The 20681-nt window shown below is 40.9% G+C and overlaps 1 protein-coding gene across 1 annotated transcript in view; it reads left to right on the top strand.

Moving 5' to 3' along the window:
* The window catches only part of DCDC2C (doublecortin domain containing 2C), a 2319258-nt gene that overhangs the window by 522940 nt on the left and 1775637 nt on the right, over positions 1-20681 (top strand). The window lies entirely within an intron of this gene.

Raw genomic sequence — 20681 nt, forward strand, 5'->3', positions numbered from 1 at the left:
TAAAAGGCCTTCTCCCTGCCATAGTGGGAGAATCATCCAGTGTTTTTTCTCTTCACCTCCCTAACAGTACTAAGAAGTAGGTTTCCAAACTTATGGATAAAGAGAGACAAAAGGTAAAAGAAAGACAACTTTAAGGAAAAAGAAAAGAATGAGGTGTTCTGAGTCTTCTCCTTCTTCCACTGCTCATAAAATTGCCAAATCCTTTGCTTCTTTATTTTCTCTGGCTCTGACAAATTTGCATTATTCATTGATTAGCCCTTTGGCATTGACCATCATCGACACTGAAACGATAATTATTTTCAAGAAGTCTCGAAAGAAATGACCCCCTCCGAGTTTCTGATCCTGAGAGAGGGAACTCTTGATGTTCTTCAGCCTGAGACATCCTTTGGTAGCCTGTGTTTCTACTAGGACACCTAGAAGTGTTGTTGATTTTGATTAGGAGTGGATGTTGAGGGCCTTTGTGAAGGCACAAATAGTCATGGTCATCATACTGTCCCTTTCCACACCAATGGCGAATAAGGCTGTCTCCCACTTCATGTTTGCTTATTCCCTGGCTCCCACGTAAGAGACAATGGCATCAATGTCAAGATTTCTCTGGGTCATCCACCTGATACTGTTAACAGCACAGTTTGCATCGACTCAAATGGTTCAACCCCCTCATCAGACTCAGAAGCTTTCAGAGCACTGTGTAACCCTGGGGCTCAGTGTTCATCACTGGAGTCTTGGAGCCACATTCAGCATCCATACATTGAACTCTATTTGCTGCTACAGGTTCTTTGGTCCTTGGTTCCTTGGCACTGATCTCCATCCTGGATCTGACAGGCAATTTTATACATGGAGCACATCCATCTGATCTGTTTCATCTCTCTTAAACTTGGGAATAATTGAGACACTGCCCTCCTTGGTGCCTTTAGAGCATTCAAGGCATTGGCAAATATCCTGGCCTGCCGTTCTACATTGGAAGGGGGTGCTCCTAGTGCTTAGGCTCCACCCCTTACATCCCGTTCTCTTTCCTCCCTTGAGCTGTCATCATCAGAACTAAAGACAGCCTTGCTTGGAAGGTCTTGATCCATTCCTTCAGTAAGAGCACAAGGACACCTCTGACTCTTTGGAATACTCTCCCTCTGAAGTGCATATAAAGTGTAAGTGTAAAAGGAGGCATCTGAATTCCCCCATGGAACCTCTTACTGAGGACACAGACTATCTCCCAGCACTCCCCATGAAGATGCCATATTTATTAAAGTTATGGAAATAAAGAGACAAAATGGAACTGGCCCACTGACACCCTTTCCGAGATGAGTAAATGTTCATCAAGGGGTTTAATGCTGGCCCATCTATTTCCTCATAGACGTAGTTGTGGAGAGGGTATGGTGAGACTCAGGCATGGTGGAACATATTCCTTGTAAACCTGATAAACTTTTCAGGTTTCCCAAGGACCATACCTTTTGGAGTAAGGGACCTCTGATAAATTCCATTTTGCTTGCAGCTGACTCAATGAAAGAGCTATTAGAAGAAAGCCCTTTGCTCCATCCTCCTAATATGGAAACCAGAATAACAGATCAATTCACAAAGTGAGCCTATGCCTCTGGAACCTTTTCTCTCTGTGTGCTAAATTATCTATAACACATAACATGGTCCCAAAGAGATATTGCTGAATAGAACTTACATTCTTATCAGAGACCACCCACCCAGACATGAGAAAAATAATGGAAGACTAGTTGTCCACCATATTGTTCATTACTAACATGGCCATATAGCTGCTATCTAATGTAGCAGCAAGAAAATAAGGCACTGGTATAGCTAAGAGCCATCATGCTTTTGTGACTTCTCTGAAATCCTCATTGATATCTCCAATAGTTAAGGATACTTTAATGCAGAGTGAGTAAGAAGAAAATGCTATCTGATGTTGTTAATCTTCTTTCCATTCATCACTGATGGGTTCTCGGAACCAAGTCAGCCTATTACCAAGCTTGCGCCAGCCAAAAAAACTCTCAAGCAAAGTCTCTACCCAGAATGCCCTTCTGCCTGTTACCTCAGATCTCGTTTGCTGTAGAGCCATAAAGCCACATTTCATTCGAGTTCTCAGCTAAGTGAAATCTTTTTTGATATTTGTGTAAAAATTTTTGGGTATCTTTATATTTTACTAAACCATTAGTATTGTTAGTGTTATTTCTTCTGTCTAACTTTATTCTTTCCACTCTATCCATTGTTACCATTGGTAAACTTCAAGTACCATTATTGGTACGGCCTTTTCCCTTACCCTTGTGATATTTCTTCAATACCCATGTTGGTATTGTTTCTTCTGTTTAACCTGTTAGCTTTTATCTTTATTCAGGTGTTTCCCTTTCTTCTCCTCATACAGTATATTGTTATATTGGTGATTTTTTTTTTTTTTAACGGTGTTGACTTCATTATAGTTGGATTATAAAGTTGGCTGTGGTGTTTTTTTCTACCAAGATGTCAGATAAGAAGGGTACTTCAGGCTTTAAGCATTGTACTTCTTGTACGGGCAAGTTACCTAACAGTGATTCTCATGATGACTGTGTATACTGTTTGGGAGTGGCCCACCTTTCGGTGCAGCCTCCATGTGATATTTGTTAGAGCTTCAGACAACTCACTCTTATTGAGTGCAAAAGTAAACTCATTCTGAAGGGGTTACTCAAGTCTCCCTTCTCAGAGTCCATTTCTGCAATGGAGGTCTCAGTCCCTCCTTCTAAGGACAAAGAGATCCCATTCTGTTCCTTCTTCATCATCGAATGATCAGAGCAAGCCTGGGAAAATTTAAGGTCCCTAAGTTATCGTTGGAGCATAAATCTGTCTCTTCGGCTTCGCCCTCCTCAGCTCCGACTGTCTCAAAACCTTCAATACTGATGCCTGTTTTGGCACACGTCCTACCTCCAGCATCGATCATGGATCTTACTACGCCTATTTTGACTTCGGCACCTGTAGCTACTTCAGCTCAGGGTACACTTTCGACTAAGACATCAGTTTCCATTTTGGAACCGACCATTTTGGCTCCGAGTGCCACTTCGGCACTGAACATTGTACCGACCTCACTGGATCTGACCCCTTTGCTTCCAGTCTCGAAACTAGAGACTTCAGTGCCGGCAGACCTTGCACCACAGACCCGATACCCCCCCCTCCTTTGACCTGTTTCTGGGCCAAGCGTATATCCCATTTCTCGAACGTCCTGACTCTCCATCTGGGGTAGCCACTAGATCCACCAGGAGCCTTTCAGAACATGACATGGTGCATCTTGTGGACCAGCTGTTGGTAGCCAGGGGGATTCCCTCACTTTCTAAAACCCATCCACCTGCAGGACTTGGGTTGCTTATCCACGGACTCCATCTTACACTCCTTCTTCGACCATCTCGGTTCCAAAGCCTTCTGCTCTGACATCCTTCTTGGAACCCATCACCTCGGTACCTATGGTGCATCTCACTCTGGCTCTGAGTTTGTCCCTTTGGTCTTCGGTTCTCGCCGAGCCAGTCCTTTCTCAATCTGGGGGTTGGGGGAATGGGCGTGTTGGCTCAGGCTATGGTGCCGACTTTCTCCTTAGTTCCCTCCTCAGCGCCAATGGCTGTGTCCACGCTGATCCTGCTTGAGGCTCTTTCCTTGGGGGCGGGTCCATCGGAGCAGGTGTGACCCCAGTCCTGAGGTTGTCTTTCTCAGTTCTGGGCACGCATCCCTATTTGGGCGAACCTGCCTTTCACACGATGGAGAGGGCTCTTGCTTCTGGCAGCACTCCTTTGATGTCAGAACCCCAGTTGTCATTCCCAGAGTTACAGCTGTCACAGATCACCCCCCGGGGCACTGGGCAGAAAAGCCACAGGACACCCCTGTTTAGGGTACCCACTCTTCCGAGTCCTCCTCATAGACCCCTACTGAGGATCCCCCTCGAAAGAAGATGTGAAAGAGGAAGCATCTGGACTCGCCTGAGCAGTCCTTAACAGAAGACATGGATGACAATGATGGTGAAGGGTCCCCACAGTCACATCCTGGAGATGTTAAAGCAGAGAGGTGATTGGAAGCCCTCCAACCCTTTGTCTGAAGAGTCCGTCTTCCTGAAGTTTTTTTGTGCCCAGCCTTCTACCTCTTGGGTGACCCCGCCTGCCGACAAGCTCGTCCAGCTCATCATGCAGCACGCGTGGAAGAACTCTGATTCCATTGAGGTAATCCCCTGAAGACCAGACAAAATTCTTTCCCCTCCTGTGGAGAGTCCGCACTGGTCCAAAGGATTACCAGTTGATGCTATGATGGTGGCGGTGGCCATGAAAAAGGACTTGGCTGAGGAAAGTCCCACTGTCCACCCACCGAACAGGAAGTCCCAGGCGATGGACAGACTTGGGAAGCATGTTTTTGCATCAGGGACCTTTGCTATATGCTCCCTGAATTATTTGGCACATTTTACGAGGCTTCAGAAGGACTTGATCTCCGAACTCTCTGGGACAGTCGCAGGACAGTTGTCTGACAAGGTCAGGGACAAAGTGGCCTTGCAGATAGCAACCCTGGAATCAATATCCAACTCATCCATGAGGTTGCTCTCATATGCGTCTGAAGGGGCGGCTAGAGTAGCAGGTTCGGGCATTGTTATGAGGTGTCATGCCTGGATGCGTATCTGTGACCTCGCGGATCCCTTCAAGTCTTCCTTTCTGAATGCTCCTATCAAAGCTTCATCCCTTTTTGGCTCCAAAGTGAAGAACACGCTAGCCAGGTGTGAGCAAGATGGAAAAACCCTGTCTGCCATAGGTCTATGGTTTTCCAACCCTCAACCTACCTTCTCTAGGAATCAGAAGAGTGGGAAAATGTGGCATAAGAAATCTCAAGGTCCTTTCTGTGCTGCACGTGGTGATGATACTCTCAGAGGCAGAAGGGGTAACAGTTCTGGAAGATGCCCCTATAGAGGCAGAGGGGGTCCTTGCAACCAAGACTCCAGGGACTCCTTCTCTGGACAGCCTTATCAGCGCTCCTGAGGGGTGGCTGGATTGCTTACCTCTAGAAGCAAGAAACAAATCGTACCAGGAACAGTCAACCAGTAAAAAACACAAACGATATCTGTTCACTGCTTATTGCATGGAAATATGCACCAGCACCAGTAATAAACGATAGTCCATTTATTGAAAGATAAAATGTTAAAACAACAAAATTTCCATAAAATGTTAAGCGCTTTCATCTACTCCTTAGACTTCATCAGAACTATTAATTATGTTCCAAACAGCTTTTTAAAAGCATTTTGAAAATGCATAAGCCTATCAGAGACTGCAATTCATTAATAGTCAATTAACTTTTTAAAGTGCTCAGTGCATAAAATACCTTGGCAAATACAATTCAATGACCTAACTATAGTCACTTTTATTCATAGTTACTTAATTATATACCCGTACACCCCTAATAAATATATATTCTAAAAAATGTATTCTAAAAAATGTGTATTCCAAAAAATGGATGAGAAATATGTATCTGAAATCTCTCATAATCAAAACATTAAAATGCTGGCAGTGGATGCATAAAAAGTATATCACAAAAAATTCAACTCTTTAACTATTATTTTCTAGAAGAGGTTTGATAGAAATACTATCATTAATTCCTGGGTGTACGGAAACATTTAATCTAATCTGCCATCTAGCTTCTCGATCACCCAGTTTCTTTTTTATGTTTCCCCCTCTTATATTGGGTTGAATGCATTCTAAAATGCCAAAATTAAAAGTATCACGACCACTACTAGCTTCTATATGTCTCGATAAAGCATTTTTTACATCTTTTTTCCTCATACAATAACAATGGTCGTATATTCTATTTCTAAGGGATCTATTGGTCTTGCCCACATAAAAACAAGGACATTTTGTGCATTTGGCTAAATATACTATATGAGATGTCTTGCAATTACCTTTCTGAAAAAACACTTCTGTCCTATTAATATTCCCCAATATTAAAGAGGGTGCCTTAATAATAAGATTGCACTGATTACATACACCACACTTAGTGGTACCTTTCCAATTACTTTCTTTTCCCTTTATTTTCCTTTGTAATTCACATTTTAAATTTCTGCCATTCTTGGAGACAAACAAAGGTTTTTCTCCTACAAGTTTATAAACATTATTATCAGTTTTCAAGATATTCCAATTATTTTCTATGATTCTTTTTATATCTTGTACATGGGGTGCATATTCCAATATGCATGCCCTCGAATAATTTATAGTATTCATACTCATTTTATTTGAAATATCACCCAACTCTTTAATCATACCAGTACCTAAAATAGGTTTGTATTTTACACCCCATTCTTTTATGACATATTCTTTAATATCCTTAATCATATATGGGGGGTACCCACGGTCTTTAAACATATTGCCTATCACCTCTAATTCTGTAATCAAATCAGTATAATCGGAAGTCATCCTGGCAGCCCTAATAAACTGCCCTTTTGTAATACTGCGTTTTTGACTGTTAGGGTGACAACTTGAAAATTGTAGGAGTTAGTAACCGTGTTCTTTCTATACATTCTGGACTTAAATTTACCATTCTCCACACTTATAAGTGTGTCTAAATAAGATATGGATCTCTGGTCCATGTTAAATGTAAACTTTAAATATTCACATGAATTGTTCAAATATTCTTTAAATTCACGTAGTTTACTCTCACGTCCCCTCCAAATCATAAATATGTTGTCCAAAAACCTTAAATAACAAGTAATGTTCTCTCTCCACTCTGTTTCCAGTATATATTCTGTTTCCCAATCCAGCAGAAATAAATTGGCAAAAATGGGGGAACATGCTGCCCCCATCGCCACACCTTTACTTTGTCTATAATATTCCCCTTCGAAGAATATAAAATTGTAAGATAATACCAATTCCATAAATTCCAATATCAGAGAAATTTTATCCCAACCTAAATTACTGTATTTGTCAATACAATTATTGAACCTTTCCATTCCCTCTTCTTGGGGTATACTTGAAAATAGGTCGACTACGTCTATTGTGACCAAAAACATGTCTGGACCAATTAGTCCAGTTTCAAGCCTCCCCAAAAAATCCCAGGAATCAGTTACAATGTGGGTTACCTTATTATACACCGGTTTCAACCAATCATCAATAACTGATCCAAAAGGAAATGTTTTTGACTTATTTCCAGAAATTATTGGACGGAATGGTGGATTGATTACACTTTTGTGTATTTTGGGTATACCCACAATTGTACTAAAAATAGAGGATTTCAGTTTCAAAAAATTGTACATATCTACCTCAATTCTTTCATCAAGTAATATCTCTTCTAAAAATAAATCAATTTTATGATATCCTATATGCACTTCATTTATAGAGGATACTTCGTAATTGCCAGAATTCAGTAAAATATAATTAATTTTATTGTTATATTCAGCCATATCATAAATAACCACCGCTCCCCATTTATCCGGTTTCATCACCCGTATATTGTGGTTCTTTTGTATTTTCTTTAATATAGTAAATTCATTATAATCCAAATTATAATTCATTTTAGAATTTATACATTTATTACCATATTCATACATTTCATCTATTACCAATCTCTCAAAAATGGCTAATGTATTATTCATAGGAGGGGTGAATACACTTTTCTTTTTGAACTTATTGCACTGCCCCTGTCCTTTTCCATTGAAATATACGGCCAAATTAATCTTCCTTAAAATTTTTTTTAAATCGACTATATAATCCACTAAATTAATAGTACTACTGGGTACGTATTTCATTCCCCTTGAAAATAAATAAAAATGCTCATTTCTGAGTTCCATTTGTGTGTAATTAAAAATGTTAAAATCCCTTATCCCAGTCAGGGAGCCATATTTCACTTTACCCACAAGCATGGTTGGCTATCACAGAAGATTCCTGAGTGAAGAAAATAATATCCAGAGGTGTCCCCTTTATTTCTACCCCCAAACTTGCTACAAACACCCTTCCAGATTTCTCACTCCACAAAAAGGACTGCAGTATAAGAATTTTTTGCAGATTCTTCAAAAAAGAGCCATCCAAGATATCCCACCAGATCAGAGAGGATCCAATGAATACTCAAGATTCTTAGTTTCAAAGAAGAACAAGTTCTTCATACCCATTCTAGACCTCATCAGTCTAAACACACATGTGAAAAAGACCAGGTTCTGGATGGTTACAGCACAGACCTTTTCCCGTGGAAGAGAAAGACTGGATGTGCTGTATAGACCTTTAGAATGTTTATTACTACATCAAGATTACAAGCCAATCCAGAAGGTTTCTCCACTTTTGCCTGGGGGCCAGTAATTATCAGTTCTGAACATTGCCTCTTAGTTTTATCATAGCTGCTTGGATGTTTACCAAATGGTTGCAGTGCACCTCAGGCTGCAAGGGTTTTGATTGTTCCTGTACCTGGATGACTGGCTCCAAACTGCAAACTCGAAGGACTCTCTAATCTTTCAAAAGATTACTTGTTCCACTTGTGTCACTCATTGTGTATCTCCATAAACGTTAAAGAGTCAAATTTGGAGCCCACTCATTCCTTAGACTTTATAGAATGCCATAGATACACTTCAGATCACACAATTTCTAGAGTCAAGGATAATCTCCCTTTGACTACAGGTACAGGAGTGTATCAGAACTGACATTTCCCTCATTCATCACCTGTTAGGCACTTTCTTTGTTAGGCCCTCTAGAAACTTTCATCATGCTAATTCTTTATGCCAAGTATTTCATGAGAGTACTACAATGGACTTTTTCTGTTCAGTGGTCTCGAGTTACTGTGTCTCTTCATCACCCCATAAAACTATCTTCCTTGTGTTGAGTGTTATGATCATCTTAAATGGTGGATTCGGCCCCCACTAGTCCAAAAAGGGAGATTGTTTGTTCTTCCATTGCCATCAGTCACAGTTATCATGGATGTCTTCTCTTTGGGGTAGGGGTTGGGGGGGGGGGCATTACAAGGGAAGAACAGTCCAAGGAACATGGTCCCAAGTAGAGACTCACCTTCACATCAGTATTCTGGAGATCATGACAGTCATCCTAGCATTGCAGACACTTTTGTGGAGCATTTCATTGGAACATATCATGTAACTTAATAGGAATGGATGATTCATACCTGTATGTTTTACTTATGTTTCCAGTGAACGGGATTCTCTGTGTTTTTGCTGAGCTCAGGTGATAGTGGACTAAGGGAATTTACCCTTTTCTGCCTGCCATTTGCTTTGTGTGCAAGATCATGATACAACAGAATCTGGATATTTGAACTTTCAACCCCAAGAGATTTCCATCCACACAGACAACACCACAGTGGTATAGTATGGCAACAAGCAAGGAGGAACCTGCTCTTATCCACTCTGCTGGGATGTGGAAGTGGTCTATGTCTTCACATCACTTTTTAATAGCAATGCACATTCTAGGTCAAACCATTCTCCTAGTGGACAGGCTCAACTGTTGCATTCTAATGCCTCATGATTTCCCCCCTCATCCCAGTAATGTCAACCAAAACATTTAGCCATCTGGGCTAGTCTTGCTGAGATCTGTTTGCTTTCCCCCATGGCACCAAATGCAGCAGCTATTTTGCCCTTATCTTCCACAGCGACAGTCACCAAGTGACACTCTAGTTTATCTTTAGCCACCTGATCTCTGGTACACTTTTCTTCCTCTCCCTCTCATGACAAATTTCTTACAGAAAGCAGCTATGTGCAAGGTAATAGTCATTCTCATTGCCACTCTTTGGCTTAGGCAACTATGGCTCCCCACATTTTGGCCTCATCTGATTTGCCACTCTTTAGCTCAGGCAGATATAGCTCCCCACATTTTGGCCTCATCTGATTCGACCTCCATGGTCTCTAGCACCACAACTGATTTTCTTTCTCATCTGTCTGGCAAGCTTTATTTGGACATCAAGCCCCATAAGCCAACCACATGCAGAAAGAATTTATGAACTGAAGGCTTTATCTTGCAAACATCCCTACCCGATGTCCATAAAGACAATGTTTCTCGTAGACCAAATTTTTCCTTTGTACCTAAAGTACCCTCAGAGGCAGCCTTGAACGAGTTTATTCATTTGCCTGTTTTCTTTCCCAGCCATTCTGACCAAGGACATACTTTAGATATGCATCACCAACTGGGATTCTACATTCACCGCACTAGATACATATGAAGCCGCAATCAGCTTTTCATATTTAATTATTTGCATTTGTTTACTGGGGTAGTTCACTGGACGATTATGAGCCCATTTTCAGTGGTGGCCCGGGCAGAAAAGCTCCACAAACAGCAAGAAACATATACATAGAGTGAATACATGACATGAGTACACTTACAAGAGTATATACAGTATGGGTAACATTTGAAATGAATACATTACAAAAATATGTACCGTAAAGGTAACATATTTAAACAATTGGTTGCATCACTGGTATACTAGCAAATTAACAAAAGTAAGGATCAACAAAGGTAAAGAGATAGGCTTTACATAGATATTCCTGGCAGTGGAATGGCGAGGCTAATATTTGGCATTAATGCAAAGTACATTTAGAACATCAGTGTCAGCATAAGTAGTGGCAGTTAGGCTTTGAGAGAATGAGACAAGTTCTTTTCAAAAGTCAAACCAGGATCTAAAGTCACCAAAGTTACTCTGTCTAGATGGCTGTCAGATTACATATCCTCTATGTACACTTCCATAGGTCTAACATTATCATCTAAATCAAAAGCTGTCTTCACAAGATCTATTTCAACCTCTGCAGCATTTTTCTGACACCCAGCTGCATGCAGCATCTGAACTACATCAATGTGGTTAACAATGCATTCTTTCATCAAGAACTTAAACCTGACCTTCTGTCAAATTCTAGAGCTTCCGTTGGTTTCACCATTCTCAAGGGTATCTAGCCATGATGCCACTCAGGACAGAAAGGACCTGGGCATTTTGCCCCAACCATCAAGATGGATGGAGGAGGCAACATAGGATATGAAAGTTATGTACTTACCATACAAACAGATTCTTGTTGTCCCTCTCTATCCATCTCAATGTTCTGCCCACCATCTTCTTTCCAAATTGAAACCATCTCTTCTCTTCTGGAGGTACCTAATAGATCTAAGCCTTAAGCCTTTCTCCCAGATTTCTTTCCAATCCGGCAACTTAGTATTTCATTCTGGGCAAACTCAGTCTGAGGCAAGAGAGGAACTGCATAGCACCATGGGACATGGGTAGGCTAGAGCACTGGAGAAGCATCTATGTGAAAGTTCCTAACTCAGATCTGCCACAAGGGCAGATAACCCAACCACCAAGATGGACCAGCAACAAGGATGTATTCTTATGATAAGTGTATAACTTTTGTTTCCATCAAAAACTTACTCAGTGGAGCATTTCACTGAAACATATCATGTAACTTAATAGAAACGGAGAGTTCATATTCATACCTGTACTTTTTACTTATATTTCCAGTGAATGGGATTTTCAGTGTTTTTGGTGTGCTCAGGTGATACTGAAGTAAGGGAATGTGTCCTTTTCTACCTGCTAGTTGCTTTGTGTGCAAGATCATGGTACAGCAGGGTCTAGATATTTGCCCTTTCCCTGCTGATATGTGATCTTGGAGTTGGCATATATCTATATAAATAATTAGTCGGGGGGAGACTTGCCCCCCCCCCCCAAAAAAAAAAAAAGGTTGTGTTTTTTTTGTTTGCTTTTTCTCTCTATCTTTTTAGATTTGCTCTAAAAAGATTGATCTTTTTGTATTCGTTCTTTGGAGCGATCACTATTTGAGGATACAATACGCACACAACTATAGGTTTATAAACCCAGAAGGAAGAAGAATCTGGCTTAGTTGGTGTGCACAAGGAGTAACCCAAGAATAGATCATAATCAATATATAATATCTCCGATAAGTTTTCTCAGCTGTCAAAAAGCAGACCACCTTTCCATTCAGGATGACAAAAGGAGTCATAAATCAGTGTGGTCTTTCCACAGCCATTTAACATAGAAACTGTAGACCTTACTGATAAAATTAATTTTATAAATGACACACACCATTGAAGTATTAATGAATATACCATTCCTATTTATGGACATGTAATGTGGACCTGTCTCTTTGAATGGATTTTTTTATATGCATTGTATATGCTAAAAGAAGGATGTGAAGTTGTCCTATCTCGCCCTCATTCTATACTGGTTGGTTTCGGAACCAATCCTCGGTTCCGACTCAGCCTTATACAAAACCTCGAGATCTTCTACTAGGCTCGTGGCTGATCCCCTTTCCCATTATGCTCTAGGAAACTCTCCAAATCTCGTTTGCTGCTAAACAGGATCGATTGCTTCATACTGGCTCTGGCTAAGTGAAGACTTTCTATTTCTTAATATTGTTTTTTTCTCTCCTTTTATAAGTAGTTTGTTAGTTATATACTTAGTTGACTTTCAGCAGTTTTTGGTGTGTTCGCTGCCTTTGTGTTTTGGCCTTTGGCCGTTGTTTTTCCTCAAGGCCTTTTCTACACTATCCTGGCTTAAGTCTGTTTTTAGTTAGAGGGCTTTTCTTTTCTTGTCAAGCACTTTATTAGAGCTGTTGAAATTTGAGTTAGTTTTGTCCTTATCAAGCTAGCTCGTTTATGTTAGAGGGCTGCTTGGCCCATTTAAATTTTTAAATTAGAGGGCTTTTCCCTTAGTGTGTGTGTGTTTTATATATATATATATATATATATATATATATATATATATATATATATATATATATATATGGATCTCTATATATAGTGTGTAATTTATATATATATATATATATATATATATATATATGGATCTACTATATTTGGTCAAATTTCATTTGGTCGAAAATGATTTCAGGCAGCCCACGTCACTGAAACCTCATTTGGCTGAAAGCACATTTGTTCGAATTACATTTGTTCGAAAATGGTATAAAGCCCCTGCCCCACTGCAGTGCGACCCTGGAGTGAGAATATAAAGTTGGGGGGGTTTGGGGGGTGTAGCCCCCCACATAATTGCAGTTTATGCACTATTATATACATGTTTATCCATTAAAAATACATTAAAACATGTGACATAAGTAAAAATGTGTTGCAAAATGCGTTGCTGTGCCTCCCACACCCCCCTAACTTTATATTCTCACTCCAGGGTTGCACTGCATTGGGACTGGGGCTTTATACCATTTTCAACCAAATTAACAATCTGCACTCAAACTGGAACCTTAGTTTGAGAGACAGCCTTACAGAACTATCTGCAAATATATAGAGCTGAGTATATTTTTCTGTATTATTCTGTATTATAGAGCTAAATTGTTTGCTTAGATATCTGTTGTATATATATATATATATATATATATATATATATATATATATATATATATATATATATATATATATATATATATATATATATATAGAGAGAGAGAGAGAACAGTATATATTTTTTGGCTTTATAATTTGCACATTCCTCACATCTGTGTTGAAACTGTTTTTCCCCACCCCCCTCATTTCCTGCCTTGTCTTCAGCTATATAATTGAGCTAGTGTTGTGTGTCCTGTTAATTAACAATCTGCATTCAAACTGGAACCTTAGTTTGCGAGACAGCCTTGCAGAACTATCTGCAAATATATAGAGCTGAGTATATTTTTCTGTATTATTCTGTATTATAGAGCTAAATTGTTTGCTTAGATATCTGTTGTATATATATATATATAGATATATATATATATATATATATATATATATATATATATACAGAGAGAGAGAGAGAGAGAACAGTATATATTTTTTGGCTTTATAATTTGCACATTCCTCACATCTGTGTTGAAACTGTTTTTTCCCACCTCCCCTCATTTCCTGCCTTGTCTTCAGCTATATAATTGAGCTAGTGTTGTGTGTCCTGTTAATTAACAATCTGCATTCAAACTGGAACCTTAGTTTGAGAGACAACCTTACAGATCTATCTGCAAATATATAGAGCTGAGTATATTTTTCTGTATTATTCTGTATTATAGAGCTAAATTGTTTGCTTAGATATCTGTTGTATATATATATATATATATATATATATATATATATATATATATATATATATGTATATATATATATAGAGAGAGAGAGAGAGAGGGAGAACAGTATATATTTTATGGCTTTATAATTTGCACATTCCTCACATCTGTGTTGAAACTGTTTTTCCCCAACCCCCCTCCCAGTTCTTGGTTGTAGTTTAAATTTGGTGGCTTTTGCAGTGCCCGCCCCACTGTAGATTTGATCTAAGACACTCCCCCAGGCCCATCTCTTTAAGACATTCTACCTAATTAACCCTTTCTGCACTTGCTTTTAGTCCTTTTTAATTTAATTACATTTTTTCAAACTGTGTGTGGACTAATATTGCTACATATTCAAGTGTGCCAGCTTGCACTGCATGAGAATTGTATTTACTACTGCTTTTGCTACTTTTCTGAAAAAAAAAATCATCTGCTTTTACTGTACTTGTGTTTCTTCCTACTTTATTTTGCTTTTGCATCATTTTAAAGTACTCAATTGTATTTATTACTGCTTGGTGTAACTCATTCTAAGCATTTTAGTTTCAACACTTGGGCTTCAGGCCAGTTGTTTTACATTGAGAGGGTTTGTGGTCTGCACTGTAGTGGCAGAACAGGTAGCTTACATCCTTCTAAGTTGAGAACTGCTGATTGAGGGGTCAGTGTCTGTTATTCTAAAAGTGTATTAATTCTGGTTTAAGCACTTGGGCTTTCAGGCCAGTTATTTTACATTAAGAGGGTTCGTGGTCTGCACTCTTGTAGGAGGAGAGGCTGGACTCTGCCCTTCTGAGCTGGGAATTTCTGGTTAAAGGCTTATAGTGCATGCATATCTGAACTGCTTCTTACTGAAATTGGAACACCTTGTTTGCTGTAGCATAGACTAGATCCAGGCCTGCTGAATCTAGCTTTGTTTGTATAACCTGAGCACTAATCCAGGCATTCTTTAAAGTATTCAATTGTATTTATTACTGCTTGGTAGTAACTTGATTAAAGTGTAGCTATCATTCTAAGTCTTTTGGATTAAGCACTTGGACTTCAGACCAGTTGTTTTACATTAGGAAGGTTTGTGGCATGCCCTGTGGTGGCAGGACAGGTAGCTTTCATCCTTCTAAGTTGGGAACTGCTGATTGAGAGCTCAGTGTCTGTTATTCCTAAAGTGTATTAGTTCTGGTTTATGCACTTGGGCTTCAGGCCAGTTATTTTACATTAAGAAGGTTCGAGGTCTGCACTCTTGTGGGAGGAGAGGCTGGACTCTGCCCTTCTGAGCTGGGAATTTCTGGTTAAAGGTTTATAGTGCCTGCATATTTGAACTGTTTCTTACTGAAATTGGTACACCTTGTTTGCTGTAGCATAGACTAGATTCAGGCCTGCTGAATCTAGCTTTGTTTGTATGCTTGTTGTTTGTTTGCTTGTTATTTCCCTGGAACACTAATTCCACCTAAAACGCAGCTTCTCAGCGCTTCTGTGGATCCCTAGTGATATCTGCATTGCTTACTGTACTTATTTCCTTGTTTCACTTGAAAGAAAGTTACTGTTTGTCGTTTTTGCATTTAAGTTACCTGTAACACATTGCACTTAAGTTACCTGGCACTTGCTCAATAAAGCAATTATATAAGTCAGCACTAAAAATTAAAAGCACTACACCCTCACTCCCCATTGGCCCTTGTTTTCAATTATAAAGGAATTTCCAATATTATTCTAGCATGTCCAAAGGTCAGTTGTCAATCTCCTCTCCGGTCCAGCTGGTGAATCTGGGAATCTTGAGGCAATGTTACAACAGCCTCATGTACACAGACAACCCTCTCCTCCTCCCAACAAATTCCAACACATGTGAGAGATGCAACCATATAGCCAAACTGGAGGCTAAGCTCTCTCAACTCAGTACTGGCATAACCAGTCAGGAGGAGAAGGAAACCACACTCACTACAATTCCAGTCTCACATAGACCTACCACGACAGCAAACCAAACACATATTCACACAAAAACATACTCGGAGGCTCTAAATAAAGAGCTGCCTAAGCAGCAGAGACCTTCAAAGCAGACACCCAAGCAACCGCTACCCCAAAACAAAACACGTGCAACACATATCTCACAAAGCCAGTGTGCCGAACAGTCACAGCCCTTAAGGCTAAACAACACACCTGATACACTTGTAATAGGTGACTCTATCATCAGGCACACTGACGTCCCGCTCACCAGGCTGAACAAGGAGAAGGTCATGGTGAGCAGCCTGTCGGGCGCTAGGATCCGCCACATAACACAAGCACTCAGGTCACTCCAAGGCAAGTACAAATATGACTCAGTCATTGTCCATGCTGGTGTGAATGACCTGAGACGTACCTCCCTGGACTACATGAAAAGAGACATAGAGGAGCTCTCTGAGCATGTAGCCCAGGCCGGTATGACCCTGACCTTGAGTAGCATCTTACCCTCACCAAGAATGATGCCACAATATGAAGACAAGATGATCAATTTCAACAATTGGCTTAAGTACTGGTGTCATTCAAAGGGGATCCAGTGCCTGTCAGCCTGGGATGATATGCTCGACAAGCCATGATGCTTCACTAGGGACGGCTTGCACCTGTCACCCCTGGGCTTCCGGATATTGGCAAAGGCTCTTGCTACCCCCATAGTGCCTTTTTTAGGCAAGGCTCAAAAGACAAACTCACCTCCATAGGTATCACAAGGGATAAGAAACTAAGAGTAATGCTACTCAACGCCAGACGTCTAAACCTCAAGATGCACACACTTGAAACTCTCCTTAGCATGGAGAAGATTGATATATGTGCAGTAACAGAAACCTGGTTCAGGGCTCCCAAGAGCACCCCAGCACTACCAGGTTATACCTCATACCATGCTTTTCGGCCCCAAAACTTGGACCGAACCACAAAAGGAGGGGGAGTATCGATATTCATCAAAGATACCCACACCTCCAGGTTGGTGGCAAAGCACGAAGCATCAGAGACTATCCATGTGCAACTAACAGTGGGTAAAACTGCCTTCCAGTTTATAGCCTGCTACAGACCACCCTCCCAAACTGAGGAACCCCACTCTGCCTTCCTGAGAACACTGGAAAATATGAAGGTCTCTCCAAACACCATTATATTGGGCGACTTCAACTACCCAAACATAGACTGGGAGCATTACTCTAGCTCCAACACCCTAGCCCAAAGGTTCCTAGAATTCATAAACTCAAATGCTATGGAACAACATGTTACCACTCCCACAAGAGGGGAAAACATACTGGACATGATCATCACCAACATGGGGACTCTATGCTCCAGACCAGAAGTGTATCCCTCACTGGTAAGATCAGACCATAAACTGATCTCACTGGATATTCACATCCCGACCCTACCCCCTGCCCAGAAAACCACAGTGAAAAACTTCTCTAAAGCAAATTTCACACTCCTCAAAACTGAGGTGGAATCCTTCAAAGCCCCCGGGCCTGTGGAAAATACGGCCCAGACCACAGAATCCTTTATAAATGCATTCTATGAACACCTTCAGGAATGCATGGATCATGCAATCCCAAATAAAACCAAGACCCAGTCCTCCAAAGGCAGACGTCTTGTCTGGTGGACCCCAGCCATAAACAAACTATACAATAGAAGGAGGAAGCTACTTCATGATAGAGCAAAATCCCAAAAAGGGAAGGCATCTTTGATCAGTATTAGCAAAAAACTAAGGGCACACATAAAATCGTCTAAGGCCAGCTTCGAGAGAAAAATTGCACAGGACACTAAGGATAATCACAAGGCTTTCTTTAGTTATGTTAGGAACCTGGGTGGGAATTCCCAGATATGCTCAGAATTAGTCCAAAATGACAAAAAATACACCGAACCCACAGACATTGCCAACATCCTAGCTGACAGGTTCAGCGCAAACTCCTCCCCCCCGACCAAAAGGGCAAATATCTATCCCAGCAGAGTGCTGCCCCCCCGACATCTCAGATGCTCAGGTAAGAGCCGCCCTCTCCAAAGCAAGAAACACAGCATCAATGGGACCAGACGGTGTCCCGGGCTGCGTCCTACATGAACTCCAAGAAGAGCTAAACCCAAACATAAAACTACTGTTCAATCTCAGCCTTACTACAGGATATGTACCCATAGAGTGGCTTACAGAAACAGTGGTCCCTCTCCACAAAGGTGGTGCCTCAATGGACTCTGGAAACTATTGCCTCATAAGCCTGACTGGCTTGGTCTGCAAAGCCATGGAAAGGATCATCATGGACCTCATAAATAAAGATATTGGGGACCTACAGACACTGGATCCTACCCAGTTCGGCTTTGTTAAGGGCAGATCCTGCCTCTTAAACTTCTTTGAAACAGTCACCAAGGCCATTGACGAAGGGAAGGTGGTCCACACAGCCTACCTGGACCTCGCAAAAGCCTTCGATACAATACCCCACTCAGGCATTATAGATAAGCTCACCAGCTTAAATATAAACCCCTATGTCACTAGATGGGTTGCAAACTGGCTCAAGGATAGAACCCACATGGTTAGAATTGCTGGAGCCATGTCAGACTCCAAACCAGTTACAAGTGGCATCCCACAAGGCTCAGTCCTGGGACCTCTCTTGTTCGGTATATATTTCTCGGAGGTACAGGCCAACACAGGAGGACTGTGACTGACCAAGTTCACAGATGACTGCAAACTGGGTGCTATAATCGACTCTCCAGCCGACACAAGCATCCTCCAAAAGGGCCTCATAGAAACAGACAACTGGTGCCAGAGCCATGGCCTCAAGCTAAATGCCAAAAAGTGTATAGTCATCCCCTTTGGCAAAAACAAAGTGCCCACAAATTACCACATAGGTGGTAATCCATTAAGTACAGAAGAAGTAATTAGGGACCTGGGGACCCAAGTTGATAGCAATCTCTCATTTGACAACCATGTGGCCAAAGTGGTTAGAAAAACATTTTATATAGCCCACCTAATCATGAAGGGATTCACATCTAGATTAGGGGAGGTCATCGTGCCTCTTTACTCATCCCTCATCATGCCCATAATCGAGTACAATGCCCCTTTTGGGATGTACCTTACCAAACACCTGCAGCAACTGGAAAGACCCCAAAAGTACCTCACCAAGAGGATCAAAGGGCTCAAACAGATGCCATATGCTGCCTGGTTAAAGAAACTCCATCTCTACTGAGTGGCATACCGCCTGCTCAGAGGCGACCTGTGCCTGACGTATAAAGCCATGTCTAACCCGGAATTAAGGGACATGCTACATCTCAAAAAATCCAAATCCCATCGAGCTACACGCTCGAGAGACCTGAACCTCAGCACTGAAATAAATAGGACATGCTGGAGGGGCAGATTCATAACCCAGAGGCTCCCTTCACTCTGGAATAAAATCCCAGTCCAGGTTAGGCAGAGTGCCTCATTGACTCTCTTCAAGAGGAATCTTGATGAGTGGATGGGAGATCGTAGGTTTACCCCGGGTATCACTTCTGTGTCACTGCTAGACAGAGGCACAGTATACTAACCTCGAAAAAGGGCATAACAAAATTAATTTAAAATGGGTGGCGAAAGCCAAACATACTCTGGCTAGGCTTATAAATGCCCTAGGGCAGATAGCCTAGTATGGACCTATGAACCTATGAACCTATGAACCAAATGTGCTTTCAACCACATGAGGTTTCAGTGAAGTGGGCTGCCTGAAATAATTTTCAATCAAATGGAATTCGACTAAAAGCAGTAGACCCATATATATATCCATATATGGGTACCTATTACTTGATCGACAAGTCAAAACAGCGACACTCACATGTTCGACTCCACATCATCAACACTTCATCATGCGTTTCAGGTAAGCGATCTTCCCCCTCACAGGACCCATGGTAGCACTCGTTTCTGTCTTTTAACGCGCAAGGTTTACGTCAGTCTTCAAAATGTACCCTGACAGCGTTGTCCTTACCTTCTTAATAGTGAAACGAGTGCTACCATGGGTCCTGTGAGGGGGAAGGTTGCTTACCTGAAACGTCGATGTTATGAAGTGTCGATGATGTGGAGTCGAACATGTGAGTGTCACTGTTTTGACTTCTCGATCAAGTAATAGGTACCCATATATATATATATATATATATATATATATATATATATATATATATACAAATATATATATATATATATATATATATATATATATATATATATATATATAGTGTTGGATTTTCTACTGTGCCAAATTTTTTTCTGCTAGCTTATTATTGTAGACTGTTAAAATGTCTAAACAGTCCAAAGATATTAAACCCTCGTGTTTTAAGAAATGTACAAAGTGCAGTCAGAAAATGTCCATGACTGACGGGCATACTGTATGCATGTACTGCCTTGGAGCAGTACACCTTCAAGAATCCTGTGCCATTTGCCATTCGTTTAGCCACATGGTTCTTCTTGAAAGGAAGAACAAATTGATGCTTACAGGATTATTGAAGACCCCCTTTGCAGAGGCTATAGGACAAGGTCAGGGTCTTTCCAAACCGAGCCCTTCCCCATCTAAATCCGGTAAAAGGTCTTCTTCTTCATCAGAGGCTCAGTCTGAGCTGACAAATAAATTGCCAATAATTTCTTCATCGGACCCAAAGACTGTTGGGCCCTAGAAACCTTCCACCTTGGCTCCTTCAGTATCAGAGCTGGTGTTTCAAGTAAGGAGCCAGTCACCAGAACTGGAACTGGTTTCTCCTACCTTGAGAT

This window comes from Protopterus annectens, chromosome 1.part0 (assembly GCF_019279795.1).
Source record: "Protopterus annectens isolate FY-2018-M chromosome 1.part0, PAN1.0, whole genome shotgun sequence".
Taxonomy (NCBI): domain Eukaryota; kingdom Metazoa; phylum Chordata; order Ceratodontiformes; family Protopteridae; genus Protopterus; species Protopterus annectens.